Raw genomic sequence first — 16,058 nt, 5'->3', positions numbered from 1 at the left:
ATTATGGACGGACTGCCTGCCGAGTGCAGAGACACAGAGGTAGCCACAGCCGTGAACTACCGTACTGTGTCTGCTGCGACTGGATGATAAATGATATAAAAAATATATATATATCACTACTGCAGCCGGACAGGTATATATTATATATTATATAATGACGGACCTGCTGGACACTGTCTGTCAGCAGAATGAGTTTTATTTTTATAGAATAAAAAAAAAACAACACACAAGTGAAGTCACACGACGAGTGTTTAACTTTTTCAGGCAATCACAATATAAGTATACTACTAACTATACTGGTGGTCAGTGTGGTCAGGTCACTGGTCAGTCACACTGGCAGTGGCACTCCTGCAGCAAAAGTGTGCACTGTTTAATTTTAATATAATATGTACTCCTGGCTCCTGCTATAACCTATAACTGGCACTGCAGTAGTGCTCCCCAGTCTCCCCCACAATTATAAGCTGTGTGAGCTGAGCAGTCAGACAGATATATAATATATATAGATGATGCAGCACACTGGCCTGAGCCTGAGCAGTGCACACAGATATGGTATGTGACTGACTGAGTCACTGTGTGTATCGCTTTTTTCAGGCAGAGAACGGATATATTAAATAAACTGCACTGTGTGTCTGGTGGTCACTCACTATATAATATATTATGTACTCCTGGCTCCTGCTATAACCTATAACTGGCACTGCAGTAGTGCTCCCCAGTCTCCCCCACAATTATAAGCTGTGTGAGCTGAGCAGTCAGACAGATATATATAATATTATATATAGATAATAGATGATGCAGCACACTGGCCTGAGCCTGAGCAGTGCACACAGATATGGTATGTGACTGAGTCACTGTGTGCTGTGTATCGCTTTTTTCAGGCAGAGAACGGATTATAAAGTAGAGATGAGCGGGTTCGGTTTCTCTGAATCCGAACCCGCCAGAACTTCATGTTTTTTTTCACGGGTCCGAGCGACTCGGATCTTCCCGCCTTGCGCGGTTAACCCGAGCGCGCCCGAACGTCATCATGACGCTGTCGGATTCTCGCGAGGCTCGGATTCTATCGCGAGACTCGGATTCTATATAAGGAGCCGCGCGTCGCCGCCATTTTCACACGTGCATTGAGATTGATAGGGAGAGGACGTGGCTGGCGTCCTCTCCGTTTAGACACTTGATTTACTAATTTTGGGGAGCATTAGGAGTACTCAGTAGTGTACAGTGCAGAGTTTTGCTGATAGTGACCAGTGACCACCACTTTTATTTATAATCCGTTCTCTGCCTGAAAAAAGCGATACACAGCACACAGTGACTCAGTCACATACATACCATATCTGTGTGCACTGCTCAGGCTCAGGCCAGTGTGCTGCATCATCTATATATATTATATATCTGTCTGACTGCTCAGCTCACACAGCTTATAATTGTGGGGGAGACTGGGGAGCACTACTGCAGTGCCAGTTATAGGTTATAGCAGGAGCCAGGAGTACATAATATTATATTAAAATTAAACAGTGCACACTTTTGCTGCAGGAGTGCCACTGCCAGTGTGACTAGTGACCAGTGACCTGACCACCAGTATATAATATTAGTAGTATACTATCTCTTTATCAACCAGTCTATATTAGCAGCAGACACAGTACAGTGCGGTAGTTCACGGCTGTGGCTACCTCTGTGTCGGCACTCGGCAGCCCGTCCATAATTGTATATACCAGTGACCTAACCGTGGTTTTTTTTTCTTTCTTTATACATACATACTAGTTACGAGTATACTATCTCTTTATCAACCAGTCTATATATTAGCAGCAGACACAGTACAGTGCGGTAGTTCACGGCTGTGGCTACCTCTGTGTCGGCACTCGGCAGCCCGTCCATAATTGTATATACCACCTAACCGTGTTTTTTTTTTCTTCCTTTATACATACATACTAGTTACGAGTATACTATCTCTTTATCAACCAGTCTATATATTAGCAGCAGACACAGTACAGTGCGGTAGTTCACGGCTGTGGCTACCTCTGTGTCGGCACTCGGCAGCCCGTCCATAATTGTATATACCACCTAACCGTGGTTTTTTTTTCTTTCTTTATACATACATACTAGTTACGAGTATACTATCTCTTTATCAACCAGTCTATATATTAGCAGCAGACACAGTACAGTGCGGTAGTTCATGGCTGTGGCTACCTCTGTGTCGGCACTCGGCAGCCCGTCCATAATTGTATATACCACCTAACCGTGGTTTTTTTTTCTTTCTTTATACATACATACTAGTTACGAGTATACTATCTCTTTATCAACCAGTCTATATATTAGCAGCAGACACAGTACAGTGCGGTAGTTCACGGCTGTGGCTACCTCTGTGTCGGCACTCGGCAGCCCGTCCATAATTGTATATACCACCTAACCGTGGTTTTTTTTTCTTTCTTTATACATACATACTAGTTACGAGTATACTATCTCTTTATCAACCAGTCTATATATTAGCAGCAGACACAGTACAGTGCGGTAGTTCACGGCTGTGGCTACCTCTGTGTCGGCACTCGGCAGCCCGTCCATAATTGTATATACCACCTAACCGTGGTTTTTTTTTCTTTCTTTATACATACATACTAGTTACGAGTATACTATCTCTTTATCAACCAGTCTATATATTAGCAGCAGACACAGTACAGTGCGGTAGTTCACGGCTGTGGCTACCTCTGTGTCGGCACTCGGCAGCCCGTCCATAATTGTATATACCACCTAACCGTGGTTTTTTTTTTTTCTTTATACATACATACTAGTTACGAGTATACTATCTCTTTATCAACCAGTCTATATATTAGCAGCAGACACAGTACAGTGCGGTAGTTCACGGCTGTGGCTACCTCTGTGTCGGCACTCGGCAGCCCGTCCATAATTGTATACTAGTATCCAATCCATCCATCTCCATTGTTTACCTGAGGTGCCTTTTAGTTGTGCCTATTAAAATATGGAGAACAAAAATGTTGAGGTTCCAAAATTAGGGAAAGATCAAGATCCACTTCCACCTCGTGCTGAAGCTGCTGCCACTAGTCATGGCCGAGACGATGAAATGCCAGCAACGTCGTCTGCCAAGGCCGATGCCCAATGGCATAGTACAGAGCATGTCAAAACCAAAACACCAAATATCAGTAAAAAAAGGACTCCAAAACCTAAAATAAAATTGTCGGAGGAGAAGCGTAAACTTGCCAATATGCCATTTACCACACGGAGTGGCAAGGAACGGCTGAGGCCCTGGCCTATGTTCATGGCTAGTGGTTCAGCTTCACATGAGGATGGAAGCACTCAGCCTCTCGCTAGAAAACTGAAAAGACTCAAGCTGGCAAAAGCACCGCAAAGAACTGTGCGTTCTTTGAAATCCCAAATCCACAAGGAGAGTCCAATTGTGTCGGTTGCGATGCCTGACCTTCCCAACACTGGACGTGAAGAGCATGCGCCTTCCACCATTTGCACGCCCCCTGCAAGTGCTGGAAGGAGCACCCGCAGTCCAGTTCCTGATAGTCAGATTGAAGATGTCAGTGTTGAAGTACACCAGGATGAGGAGGATATGGGTGTTGCTGGCGCTGGGGAGGAAATTGACCAGGAGGATTCTGATGGTGAGGTGGTTTGTTTAAGTCAGGCACCCGGGGAGACACCTGTTGTCCGTGGGAGGAATATGGCCGTTGACATGCCAGGTGAAAATACCAAAAAAATCAGCTCTTCGGTGTGGAGGTATTTCACCAGAAATGCGGACAACAGGTGTCAAGCCGTGTGTTCCCTTTGTCAAGCTGTAATAAGTAGGGGTAAGGACGTTAACCACCTCGGAACATCCTCCCTTATACGTCACCTGCAGCGCATTCATAATAAGTCAGTGACAAGTTCAAAAACTTTGGGTGACAGCGGAAGCAGTCCACTGACCAGTAAATCCCTTCCTCTTGTAACCAAGCTCACGCAAACCACCCCACCAACTCCCTCAGTGTCAATTTCCTCCTTCCCCAGGAATGCCAATAGTCCTGCAGGCCATGTCACTGGCAAGTCTGACGAGTCCTCTCCTGCCTGGGATTCCTCCGATGCATCCTTGCGTGTAACGCCTACTGCTGCTGGCGCTGCTGTTGTTGCCGCTGGGAGTCGATGGTCATCCCAGAGGGGAAGTCGTAAGCCCACTTGTACTACTTCCAGTAAGCAATTGACTGTTCAACAGTCCTTTGCGAGGAAGATGAAATATCACAGCAGTCATCCTACTGCAAAGCGGATAACTGAGTCCTTGACAACTATGTTGGTGTTAGACGTGCGTCCGGTATCCGCCGTTAGTTCACAGGGAACTAGACAATTTATTGAGGCAGTGTGCCCCCGTTACCAAATACCATCTAGGTTCCACTTCTCTAGGCAGGCGATACCGAGAATGTACACGGACGTCAGAAAAAGACTCACCAGTCTCCTAAAAAATGCAGTTGTACCCAATGTCCACTTAACCACGGACATGTGGACAAGTGGAGCAGGGCAGGGTCAGGACTATATGACTGTGACAGCCCACTGGGTAGATGTATGGACTCCCGCCGCAAGAACAGCAGCGGCGGCACCAGTAGCAGCATCTCGCAAACGCCAACTCTTTCCTAGGCAGGCTACGCTTTGTATCACCGCTTTCCAGAATACGCACACAGCTGAAAACCTCTTACGGCAACTGAGGAAGATCATCGCGGAATGGCTTACCCCAATTGGACTCTCCTGTGGATTTGTGGCATCGGACAACGCCAGCAATATTGTGTGTGCATTAAATATGGGCAAATTCCAGCACGTCCCATGTTTTGCACATACCTTGAATTTGGTGGTGCAGAATTTTTTAAAAAACGACAGGGGCGTGCAAGAGATGCTGTCGGTGGCCAGAAAAATTGCGGGACACTTTCGGCGTACAGGCACCACGTACAGAAGACTGGAGCACCACCAAAAACTACTGAACCTGCCCTGCCATCATCTGAAGCAAGAAGTGGTAACGAGGTGGAATTCAACCCTCTATATGCTTCAGAGGTTGGAGGAGCAGCAAAAGGCCATTCAAGCCTATACAATTGAGCACGATATAGGAGATGGAATGCACCTGTCTCAAGTGCAGTGGAGAATGATTTCAACGTTGTGCAAGGTTCTGATGCCCTTTGAACTTGCCACACGTGAAGTCAGTTCAGACACTGCCAGCCTGAGTCAGGTCATTCCCCTCATCAGGCTTTTGCAGAAGAAGCTGGAGGCATTGAAGAAGGAGCTAAAAGGGAGCGATTCCGCTAGGCATGTGGGACTTGTGGATGCAGCCCTTAATTCGCTTAACAAGGATTCACGGGTGGTCAATCTGTTGAAATCAGAGCACTACATTTTGGCCACCGTGCTCGATCCTAGATTTAAAGCCTACCTTGGATCTCTCTTTCCGGCAGACACAGGTCTGCTGGGGTTGAAAGACCTGCTGGTGACAAAATTGTCAAGTCAAGCGGAACGCGACCTGTCAACATCTCCTCCTTCACATTCTCCCGCAACTGGGGGTGCGAGGAAAAGGCTCAGAATTCCGAGCCCACCCGCTGGCGGTGATGCAGGGCAGTCTGGAGCGACTGCTGATGCTGACATCTGGTCCGGACTGAAGGACCTGACAACGATTACGGACATGTCGTCTACTGTCACTGCATATGATTCTCTCAACATTGATAGAATGGTGGAGGATTATATGAGTGACCGCATCCAAGTAGGCACGTCACACAGTCCGTACTTATACTGGCAGGAAAAAGAGGCAATTTGGAGGCCCTTGCACAAACTGGCTTTATTCTACCTAAGTTGCCCTCCCACAAGTGTGTACTCCGAAAGAGTGTTTAGTGCCGCCGCTCACCTTGTCAGCAATCGGCGTACGAGGTTACATCCAGAAAATGTGGAGAAGATGATGTTCATTAAAATGAATTATAATCAATTCCTCCGCGGAGACATTGACCAGCAGCAATTGCCTCCACAAAGTACACAGGGAGCTGAGATGGTGGATTCCAGTGGGGACGAATTGATAATCTGTGAGGAGGGGGATGTACACGGTGATATATCGGAGGGTGAAGATGAGGTGGACATCTTGCCTCTGTAGAGCCAGTTTGTGCAAGGAGAGATTAATTGCTTCTTTTTTGGGGGGGGTCCAAACCAACCCGTCATATCAGTCACAGTCGTGTGGCAGACCCTGTCACTGAAATGATGGGTTGGTTAAAGTGTGCATGTCCTGTTTTGTTTATACAACATAAGGGTGGGTGGGAGGGCCCAAGGACAATTCCATCTTGCACCTCTTTTTTCTTTTCTTTTTCTTTGCATCATGTGCTGATTGGGGAGGGTTTTTTGGAAGGGACATCCTGCGTGACACTGCAGTGCCACTCCTAGATGGGCCCGGTGTTTGTGTCGGCCACTAGGGTCGCTAATCTTACTCACACAGTCAGCTACCTCATTGCGCCTCTTTTTTTCTTTGCGTCATGTGCTGTTTGGGGAGGGTTTTTTGGAAGGGACATCCTGCGTGACACTGCAGTGCCACTCCTAGATGGGCCCGGTGTTTGTGTCGGCCACTAGGGTCGCTAATCTTACTCACACAGTCAGCTACCTCATTGCGCCTCTTTTTTTCTTTGCGTCATGTGCTGTTTGGGGAGGGTTTTTTGGAAGGGCCATCCTGCGTGACACTGCAGTGCCACTCCTAGATGGGCCCGGTGTTTGTGTCGGCCACTAGGGTCGCTAATCTTACTCACACAGCTACCTCATTGCGCCTCTTTTTTTCTTTGCGTCATGTGCTGTTTGGGGAGGGTTTTTTGGAAGGGCCATCCTGCGTGACACTGCAGTGCCACTCCTAGATGGGCCCGGTGTTTGTGTCGGCCACTAGGGTCGCTAATCTTACTCACACAGCTACCTCATTGCGCCTCTTTTTTTCTTTGCGTCATGTGCTGTTTGGGGAGGGTTTTTTGGAAGGGACATCCTGCGTGACACTGCAGTGCCACTCCTAGATGGGCCCGGTGTTTGTGTCGGCCACTAGGGTCGCTTATCTTACTCACACAGCGACCTCGGTGCAAATTTTAGGACTAAAAATAATATTGTGAGGTGTGAGGTATTCAGAATAGACTGAAAATGAGTGTAAATTATGGTTTTTGAGGTTAATAATACTTTGGGATCAAAATGACCCCCAAATTCTATGATTTAAGCTGTGTTTTAGTGTTTTTGGATAAAAACACCCGAATCCAAAACACACCCGAATCCGACAAAAATAATTCGGTGAGGTTTTGCCAAAACGCGTTCGAACCCAAAACACGGCCGCGGAACCGAACCCAAAACCAAAACACAAAACCCGAAAAATTTCAGGCGCTCATCTCTATTATAAAGTAAACTGCACTGTCCTCACTAGTAAACTCTCTCCACTCAGTCTCTACACTTCTACAGTAACAGTACTCCTCCTAGTCAGCTCCAGTAAATCTCTCTCAGTCTCTTATAATCTAAATGGAGAGGACGCCAGCCACGTCCTCTCCCTATCAATCTCAATGCACGTGTGAAAATGGCGGCGACGCGCGGCTCCTTATATAGAATCCGAGTCTCGCGATAGAATCCGAGCCTCGCGAGAATCCGACAGCGTCATGATGACGTTCGGGCGCGCTCGGGTTAACCGAGCAAGGCGGGAAGATCCGAGTCGCTCGGACCCGTGAAAAAAAACATGAAGTTCTGGCGGGTTCGGATTCAGAGAAACCGAACCCGCTCATCTCTAGTTTCTGCAGGAAACACCCCCCACCCCTTTCGAGGAAGGAGGAAGTGGGCAGAGAGCGGCGATAAATACAGTGAATCTATGGTCCCTGTGGAGGACGCGGGGCCTATTTATGTGATTCTATGCTAATAGCATCATTTTAGCCTCACCCCAATGCAAAAAGGATCCAATCAGTGACGTGCGGTGAGGTGAGGCATAGCCTATCCTGCCAAACTCCAGTATACGCCAGCGTTTTGACTCTATAAAGTATATGTATTATTCTAATATTTACAGTCACAACTCTAGAGTAAAAGTCTATGGCAGGTGGAGCAGTGCCTCCCCTGCTTACCTTGTCCGCACATCTCTGATCAAAACTCACCAGATTTCCAGCAGTATGGGGGTCATTCCGAGTTGTTCGCTCTGTATTTTTCTTCGCATCGCAGCGATTTTCCGCTAACTGCGCATGCGCAATGTTCGCACTGCGACAAGTAAATTTGCTATGCAGTTAGGTATTTTACTCACGGCATTACGAGGTTTTCTCTTCGTTCTGGTGATCGTAGTGTGATTGACAGGAAGTGGGTGTTTCTGGGCGGAAACAGGCCGTTTTATGGGTGTGTGCGAAAAAACGCTACCGTTTCTGGGAAAAACGCGGGAGTGGCTGGAGAAACGGAGGAGTGTCTGGGCGAACGCTGAGGGTGTTTGTGACGTCAAACCAGGAACGACAAGCACTGAACTGATCGCAGTTGCCGAGTAAGTGTGGAGCTACTCAGAAACTGCTAAGAAGTGTCTATTCGCAATTCTGCTAATCTTTCGTTCGCAATTTTGAGAAACTAAGATTCACTCCCAGTAGGCGGCGGCTTAGCGTGTGCAAAGCTGCTAAAAGTAGCTTGCGAGCGAACAACTCAGAATGACCACCTATATACGGCTGCACCTGTGTATAATGCCCAGATAAACCCTTGGGCTCATATATTTGGTGTAAATCTGACTCTGATACTAGTCAGTGCCTCTCCAGCCAATTACCTCACAGCACATCCCTGGATCCAATCAAGGCATTTTGCCAGCAAATGGGCGGGGACTACTGATGCGATTAGTCTGACCCCATCCCCAACACCACCCACCTGCTTCTCCTCTCGTGGCATATACCGGAGATGCATTACTCGATGTAGGCAAATATGCTGCAAGTGGGCTTCTTAGATTTAGACTGGCGTTTCTATAATGGGTGCAGTGTGTGCGGTGCACACGGGCCCCTGAGTCCAGAGGGGGCCCCCACCGCACACACTGCACCCATTTGTAAAATACTTACCCTTCCGAAGTCCAGCGCCGGCATCCGTAGCGCCGCTAGAACACAGTGAAAATGGCCCAGCGGCCATTTTCACAGCGTTCTGCGCATGCGCAGTAGAGAGATCTCAGGGAAAATGTCCGCCGCGCCATTTTCCCGGAGATCTGCGCATGCGCTGTAGAGTCTGAGCCCTCTATTGCTCAGACTCTACAGCGCTCCGGGCAGAGAGGAGGGGGCCCGACGGAGGAGGCTGAACACGGGCCTCCTCCTCTCTTAAAACGCCCCTGAATGGTCTGCTGAATAAGATGCGGACGCAGCTACAGCAAAAGACTCCGAATCTGGCCCACACTCTTTCAATTAATTAACTGCAGAGATTTATCAAATCTTGGAGAGAGATAAAGTAGAGAGGTTGCATATAGAAACCAATCAGCATCTGTCATTCTTCGGGCAACATCTCCGCTGGATCTTTCTCTAAGATTTGATAAACATTTTTATGGTTTCTGCTATACTAATCCTCAGTTTAGCCTTATTTATGGAATACATTATAGGAGCGAGAATCTAGAACCCACTCTATTGTCACACTGAAACACAGCCTCTCATCCACACCCACACCCTCAACATCTACTACATCGTAAGAACATACAGTACTGTATCTAAAACTGAAATGCATATCTTTTAAGTAAGCCTTTGATTGCAGGGCAAGAGGCATTTAACGAATAGATAATAGTAGTCATTGCTATAGTGCAAATAATTATATTCAAAGAAAATAGCTCTACATATTTTAGATTACAGGTTAAAAATTAGTGTTTTATTTTGTTTATTTTGTTGTTTTTAATATGCAAAACATAACCTGTAATCAGTAAAGATGTGTGGGTTCAGTTCTCAGAGTACCGAACCCTACCGGACTTCACCATTCGAGCCCGGATCCGAGTCAGGCTCGGGTTTTCCCGCCTGAATCGGAAACCAGAACAGGGCAAAGCGTCATCATCCCGCTGTCAGATTCTCGCAGGGTTTGGATTCCATTAAAGGAGCCGCGCGTCCCCGCCATTTTCACTCCGGCATTGGAGAGTGTAGAGAGAGCACGTGTCTCCGTCCTCTCAGTGTCCTCAGTGTCCGTGTCTTGTACTGCATCTGTCCAGTCACAGTGGTGGTGTCCTCTGCTGCCATATGTCCAGTGCTGCTGTATAAGTCCAGTCCAGTGGTGCTGTGTTGTGCTGCATTAGTCCAGTGGTGTTGTGCTGCATCAGTCCAGTCACAGTGGTGGTGTCCTCTGCTGCCATCTGCCCACTGCCCAGTGCTGCTGTATAAGTCCAGTCCATTGCAGTGGTGCTGTGTTGTCCTGCATCAGTCCAGTGGTGGTGTCCCTGTGTTGCCGTATATGTCCAGTGGTACTGCCGTATATGTCCATTGATACTGCCGTATATGTCCAGCGGTACTGCCGTATATGTACAGCGATACTGCAGTATAATTCCAGTGATCTGCCGTATAATTCCAGTGATCCTGCTGTATAATTCCAGTGATCCTGCGGAATAAGTAGGTATCCTGCCGTATAAGTTCAGTGATCCTACAGTATAATTCCAGTGGTACTGGCGTATAAATCCAGTGATCCTGCCGTATAATTACAGTGGTACTGGCGTATAAATCCAGTCCAGTGATACTGCCGTATATGTCCAGTGATACTGCAGTATATGTCCATTGATACTGCCGTATATGTACAGCGGTACCACCGTATAAATCCAGCGATCCTGCCGTATAATTCCAGTGATACTGCCGTATAATTGCAGTGATCCTGTAGCATAATTCCAGTGATCCTGCTGTATAATTCCAGTGATCATGCCATATAATTCCAGTGGTACTGGCGTATAAGTCCAGTGATCCTGCCGTATAGGTCTATTGATACTGCCGTATATGTCCAGCGGTACTGCCGTATAAATCCAGTGATCCTGCCGTATAATTACAGTGGTACTGGCGTTTTAATCCAGTGATCCTGCCATATAATTACAGTGATCCTGCCGTATAATTCCAGTGGTACTGGCATATAAATCCAGTGATCCTGCCGTATAATTACAGTGGTACTGGCGCATAAGTCCAGTGATCATGCCGTATAATTCCAGTGTTCATGCCGTATAATTCCAGTGGTACTGGCATATAAATCCAGTGATCCTGCCGTATAATTACAGTGGTACTGGTGCATAAATCCAGTGATATTGCCGTATAATTCCAGTGTTCCTGCCGTATAATTCCAGTGATCCTGCCGTATAGTTCCAGTGATTCTACTATATAATTTCAGTGATCCTGCCGTATAATTCCAGTGATCCTGCCGTATAAATCCGTATAAGTCCAGTCCAGTGGTGCTGCCATATAAGTTCAATGGTGCTGTCCTTTGCTGTATATTATTTACTCCAAATAAAGGGGTTATTTAAAAAAAACAACACAGAGTGTGTCTGTACTGTGTGTGCACTTTCCAGATCCTGACTCTCCGATGCCACGTCTGCGATAGCCTCAGGTGAGGCAGGCACCAGTGAGCAGTCTGACTGTATCATGGGCTCTTGATCCACGGTGAAGAGGAGCAGGTCCTAATACCATAGTGTTGGTTGGTAAACATCATCTGTCCCGGCACCTGAACGTTAAGACGCCTTGCATTTTTTGTTTTCTTTTAAAAAGAAAATCTGCATATTTTGGATCCTCTTCTTGACACATGGGATGTCGGCATCGGAGTTCAGTGCTTTGCTGTAGTCAACAAGCTGTTGGAGTGCCAGAAGCTTTTTTGGTCTGTTGGAGTAATCCTTGGATTTCACTCTCCAAAAGCACTCGTTGGCCTGATACAAGTCAATGAATCTAGTCCAGAATTTCTTGTGGTGTTCCATAATTCTGAAAAACAAATAATGAAAAAAAACAACAACATACGTTCAAATCATAAACCATATCCTCACATATACCTTTAGTGACCGTGCAACACAATGCGATATTGCTCCTGGAGCGTATAAGTTATGTATACTGCTCAAAAAAATAAAGGGAACACTAAAATAACACATCCTAGATCTGAATGAATGAAATATTCTTATTAAATACTTTACATAGTTGAATGTGCTGACAACAAAATCACACAAAAATTATCAATGGAATTTAAATTTATTAACCCATGGAGGTCTGGATTTGGAGTCACCCTCAAAATTAAAGTGGAAAAACACACTACATGCTGATCCAACTTTGATGTAATATCCTTAAAACAAGTCAAAATGAGGCTCAGTAATGTGTGTGGCCTCCACGTGCCTGTATGACCTCCCTACAACCCACACAAGTGGCTCAGGTAGTGCAGCTCATCCAGGATGGCACATCAATGCGAGCTGTGGCAAGAAAGTTTGCTGTGTCTGTCAGCGTAGTATCCAGAGCATGGAGGCGCTACCAGGAGACAGGCCAGTACATCAGGAGACATGGAGGAGGCCGTAGGAGGGCAACAACCTAGCAGCAGGACCGCTACCTCCGCCTTTGTGCAAGGAGGAACAGGAGGAGCACTGCCAGAGCCCTGCAAAATGACCTCCAGCAAGCCACAAATGTGCATGTGTCTACTCAAACGATCAGAAACAGACTCCATGAGGGTGGTATGAGGGCCCGACATCCACAGGTGGGGGTTGTGCTTACAGCCCAACACCGTGCAGGATGTTTGGCATTTGCCAGAGAACACCAAGATTGGCAAATTCGCCATTGGCGCCCTGTGCTCTTCACAGATGAAAGCAGGTTCTCACTGAGCACATGTGACAGACGTGACAGAGTCAGGAGATGTCAAGGAGAACATTCTGCTGCCTGCAACATCCTCCAGCATGACCGGTTTGGCAGTGGGTCTGTAATGGTGTGGGGTGGCATTTCTTTGGGGGGCCGCACAGCCCTCCATGTGCTCGCCAGAGGTAGCCTGACTGCCATTAGGTACCGAGATGAGATCCTCAGACCCCTTGTGAGACCATATGCTGGTGCGGTTGGCCCTGGGTTCCTCCTAATGCAAGACAATGCTAGACCTCATGTGGCTGGAGTGTGTCAGCAGTTCCTGCAAGATGAAGGCATTGATGCTATGGAGTGGCCCGCCCGTTCCCCAGACCTAAATCCAATTGGAAACATCTGGGACATCATGTCTCGCTCCATCCACCAACGCTACGTTGCACCACAGACTGTCCAGGAGTTGGTGGATGCGTTAGTCCAGGTCTGGGAGGAGATCCCTCAGGAGACCATCCGCCACCTCATCAGGAGCATGCCCAGGCATTGTAGGGAGGTCATTCAGGCACGTGGAGGCCACACACACTACTGAGCCTCATTTTGACTTGTTTTAAGGACATTACATCAAAGTTGGATCAGCCTGTAGTGTGTTTTTCCACTTTAATTTTGAGGGTGACTCCAAATCCAGATCTCCGTGGGTTAATAAATTTGATTTCCATTGATAATTTTTGTGTGATTTTGTTGTCAGCACATTCAACTATGTAAAGAACAAAGTATTTAATAAGAATATTTCATTCATTCAGATCTAGGATGTGTTATTTTAGTGTTCCCTTTATTTTTTTGAGCAGTGTATATATTATATATATATATATATATACACACACACACACACACACACACATATATATACACACACAGATAGATAGATACATACATACATACATATATATATATACACACACACACACACACACATACACACCTATATACAAGGGCATAGCTACCATAGGTGCAGGGAGTACAGTTGCTATGGGGCCTAGAGCTGAGAGGGGCCCACCTTCCCTTTCAAGGTTAAGTGTCATATAAATTTTCCCCATTGGGTGGTACACGGGGGCCCTAACAAACTTTCCTTGGGACCTAAAATATATCTAGTTATGCCCCTAGACCTGTTCATTGTAATGTGGTATAAAATGAACTAAAGGGCATTATGATGTTACAAAATATGAACTGGGGGCACTGTATATCATAATGTGAATTGGAGGTACTATGTTGCATAATGTGTACTGGCAGCCCTACAATGTGACATAACGTGAAGTAGGGCACTACTATGGTTCATAAAATAAACTAGGGCACTATAATGAAGTATAAAATTAAAAACTTGCAGAGAGTTGTCTCTCTAGAAGCATTGGAACAGGGGCCCTTGAAAAATGATGCTGTGGGGCTAACAAAGTTCTGGCTATGCCCTGCCTATATATATTATATAATACAAATTGCCTGCACTCCCTGGTGGCCCAGTGGGTCATTGGTGGACAGTGGCACATATTATGTGATTATATATATATATATATATATATATATATATATATATATATATATATATATAGATAGATAGATATATATATATATATATATATATATATATATATAGATATATATATAGATATTATATATATAGTGAACTGGATTCCCGGCACTCACATGGACCAATGGTGATGTATTTGCTGCGGCGCCTTCCAAGTGACAATATATATATATATTTTTAATTTTTTTATTAGCCGGCACTTCCTGGTGGTCCAGTGGGTCATTGGTGGTCAGTGGCACAGGTGGGGCAGTGGGTGTTTAGTTTGTACTCACCAATGATGTCTTCTTCTTTCTCCAGGCAGTGTGCTGTGGCAGGGGTCTGCTTCTCGGTCCGCACAGTGCAGTAAAATGGTGCCAGGGAGAGGCTTGATCACCATATCATTCAAACTGCTCACATCGCTCATATTGGACATCGTTCGTACCGTACATACATGTCAATATGAGCGATGTCATCAGCGAGATTGAGGGAATTGAGCAGCATGCATTGTCGACTGCCAACCTGCTTCTAAAGAGCACGGGTGTGCGCATCGTTCATCGTTCACCGTGTACACTACACACTAGACGATGTGAACGACCGGATAGTTCAATTCCATCGTTATCGTGCAAATCGACAAAAAAAAAACCTCATCTAGTGTGTATGGGCCTTAATCTATCTCATAAATCTATCTCATAACTTATTGTTATTAATTCAAATTTTATTTTCAACTGAGTAAATGCCAAAAAAACAAAGAAACGCACTAAAGTGATCATTTATAGAAATGCGTTATCGCTATTTTATACATTATATCTACATCGAAATAAAAAAAAAAAAAAAATACAGTACTGTATGTGGCAATATTTATTAAAAGTCGGGATTGCAAAGCCATTCATGACCGGTGACTTTGACCAAGATTTTTTAAACGGCAATAGTAATTAATGTGAAATCACGCTGATTTAATATTATTTACTAAAAATGCCCTTTGAAATCCAACGGTCAAAGTCGATGATCACTGTAAATCTGGCTTTTTACATCGGATAGATAGTAAATCTACTCCTAAATGCATAAATACTTAAATAGTTGAAACTGATGGCTGTTTTTTTTTTTTTTTTTTTATAAATTGCAATCTGTTCTACCCGTTCTTCGCACAGGAGTTTCTGATTTTCAAGGTTGTAAATATAAATGAGTGTTAAACATTTGGTAAATCTATAGAGATGTAAATTTGAGACATCTTAATGTAAGTAAATATTAATCCATAGTTCTGGCATTACCCGAGGAGCACCCGTAGCAGATACAGTCAGAAGTGACAGGACCATTTTTGTAGTTTATGAAATTCTACACACTGGACGTGCAATCCAAATTTTGATCCGATTGCGCGTTTGGGCGGTATCGTTCACGCAACGCAAGCCACATATCGGTGATGACGTCATTATGTCAACCCCTTTTTCATCTCCTTAGGGGAGGTTTATTAAAATTCTAATCCCACCTGAAGAATACCTATGTTACATTTCATCTTCCTAACATATCAGGAAGGAAGAGAATTAGTGATGAGTCAGTGAGTGAGTAAGGGCTTATAGATAGATAGATAGATAGATGACCAATTATGCGGAAAGCTTAGAAGTAAGGACATTCTGTACCACACTGGCCCAGCCTTTCTCTTAAATTGATTAGCAGTGCTCCTCGCAGTGTTTGCGAGAAGCACACAATTCTCATGCCTGCAAATGTATCATTGATTTATTACTTCTTCTTTCCTAATAGATATATCACATGATACTTTTTTTTTTTAAATTGAAGAGTCATTT

The 16,058-nt window shown here is 45.3% G+C and overlaps 1 protein-coding gene across 7 annotated transcripts in view; it reads right to left on the bottom strand.

The window, feature by feature from the left end:
* MYO3A (myosin IIIA) overlaps positions 1 to 16,058 on the bottom strand; it is a 527,514-nt gene that overhangs the window by 284,128 nt on the left and 227,328 nt on the right. The gene's annotated exons all lie outside the window — the stretch shown is intronic.

The sequence above is a fragment of the Pseudophryne corroboree genome, chromosome 5 (assembly GCF_028390025.1).
Source record: "Pseudophryne corroboree isolate aPseCor3 chromosome 5, aPseCor3.hap2, whole genome shotgun sequence".
NCBI lineage: Eukaryota > Metazoa > Chordata > Amphibia > Anura > Myobatrachidae > Pseudophryne > Pseudophryne corroboree.
The sequence above is the reverse complement of the archived record's forward strand: the minus strand, read 5'-3'. Positions and strand labels throughout refer to the sequence as shown.